Source organism: Rousettus aegyptiacus, unplaced genomic scaffold (assembly GCF_014176215.1).
Source record: "Rousettus aegyptiacus isolate mRouAeg1 unplaced genomic scaffold, mRouAeg1.p scaffold_m13_p_4, whole genome shotgun sequence".
NCBI classification, from domain to species: Eukaryota; Metazoa; Chordata; class Mammalia; order Chiroptera; family Pteropodidae; genus Rousettus; species Rousettus aegyptiacus.
In genome coordinates, this window is record NW_023416307.1 from 97487492 (window position 1) to 97489702 (window position 2211).

Here is a 2211-nt window from a genome sequence, read left to right on the forward strand (position 1 = left end):
ATCATGTTTGGATGATCTCTCCACAGCTGTCAGTGGGGTATTTAGTTCCCCTATTATAATTGTGTTTTTTGTCAGTTTCTCTCTTTAGTTCTGTTGATAGTTGCTTTGCATATTTTGGTGCTTCCTGATTGGGAGCATATATTGATACATTATATCTTCTTGATATATTTTCCCCCTTTTCATAAAATCTATCTTTTCAGATGTAAGTAAGCTACATCTGCTTTTTTCTGGGTGCCATTTGCTTGGAGTATCATTTTCTACCCTTTCACTTTCAGTCTGTATTGTCCTTGTAGCTGAGATGTGTCTCTTGAAGACAGCATATTGTTGAGTTTTGTTTTTTTGATCTAATCTGCTACTCTGTGCCTTTTTATGATGAGTTCAGTTCAATTACATTTAGGGTGATTATTGATATATGAAGTTTTCCAATAGCCATTTTATCTTTTATTTTCTGGTAGCTCAGTGTCTCCATTGTTTCTTTGGCCTTGTGTTTCTGTCTGTTATTTTAGTTTGGTGGTGTTCTATGGTTTTTTCTGTTGTGTTTCTCAGTTCCAGATTTTTTATGTGGTTACCATTAAAGTTATGCAAAAGAAAGTTTCATATATACAGTAGTCCTTTTTCTTCTGTGTGTATCTTATCTCCATTCCCCTTTGCAAATTCAGACCTTTTACCTTTTCCCCTTTTCTGTTTTTGATGTTTCAAATTATTCCTATTTATGCCATGAGTTTATTTCTGAGTTATAGTAGCTATTGTCTTCTTCTCTTTTTAAAATGTTTTTACCTTTTGTAACCATTATGTAATATTTAAGTTTATAATATCCTATTCTGAATAAGGGTTGCCATTTCCTATTTTTATCTATCTGTTCGTCATCTTACAGTTTTGCATCTTTTTGTCTTTTCATTTCAGATAGTATAACCCCCTTAATTATTTCCTGTAATGCAGGCTTTGTGGTGGAATATTCCCTCAGCTTCTCTTTGTCTGAAAGTGTCTTTATATTCTTTCATGTCTAAAAGAGAACTTTTCTAGGTATATAAAAATAAGGAAAGCTTCACAAATTTGTGTGTCATCTTTGTGCAGGGGTCAGGCTGATCTTCATTCTAATTTTAGTAAACGTGGTGCCAAAATGAGGAATCATGGCTAATTTCTGTACTTTTTCCAGTCCTCATCTCTTCAACCTAAGTTTGTAATAGTGCTATTGAGATTAATCTCACTTATTATCTTTTAGAGATTAAAAATAAAAGAGCTACATATAAAATTTATGCCCTCCATTGATTTGCTTCTTTTGTAATATCTAGTACATATTTTTAAGAGGTTGTATGTTATTAAGGATGGAATTTTTTTTGTTTCTTTTTGTTCATTTTGTTATGCTTTTTTGAGAAAAGTATGAAGCCTCTACTGCCTGTTTTGATTACTTTTTAAATCTAGAAATATTATGGCTGAATTTATAAACTTCATTATATTCAGCATGAAAGGGAAAATTTAAGCACTTTAACTAGAGGGAAAATTTAAGCACTTTAACTAGATTATAAAGCTTTACATAATGAAGTAAAATAAAAATGTATTTGGATCTTTCAGATAACAAATTTTTTAGGACTCTGACATTGATTTATCTTACTTTAGATTATGGCCTAAAGCATTTAAATAATTATAACAAAATAATATTGGAATTAAGACTAGAAAGGTAACTGGAAATGAAAATGCATACCTTCATCTGACAGCTAGAAAGTCTTGCTCAGAAACTGTTCATGTGTATTAATGGTACTTTTAAGACAGAACATAATAGTGTCAGCATGTACAGAATATTTCTTCAAGTTGGGGAACAATTGTGTGTAAGTGACATATTGACAAAGCAAACTTATTTTATTTAGATAGTTAATTAGTGCCTCTTATATGCTTATTATCATCTGTTCTGGTTTCTATCTTCCTTCCTTTTGCTTATAAATCTATGTTCTATTTAGATGAGTTTATTAAAGTAAGCTCTAAGGCAAAGAACTGCATACCTGACAAAATACATAGGCTTTGAATTAAATATCAAAATAAATTAGTAGTTCCTAAAAAGCACCCAGGAAGTGAGGATGAATAACACAAAGAAAAACAATACATTTATATTTATATCTAGAATAAATTTTGTAGTCCATGGACCTGGGAGTTCAAAGAAGGTTCTGAAGAGTATAACTATAGATAGATCTCATTCAATTCAGAAAATATTATAAC

The 2211-nt window shown here is 30.8% G+C and overlaps 1 pseudogene; it reads right to left on the bottom strand.

Moving 5' to 3' along the window:
• Positions 1 to 1029: 1029 nt before the first annotated feature.
• LOC118602332 lies at positions 1030 to 1125 on the bottom strand (annotated as a pseudogene).
• Positions 1126 to 2211: the final 1086 nt, after the last annotated feature.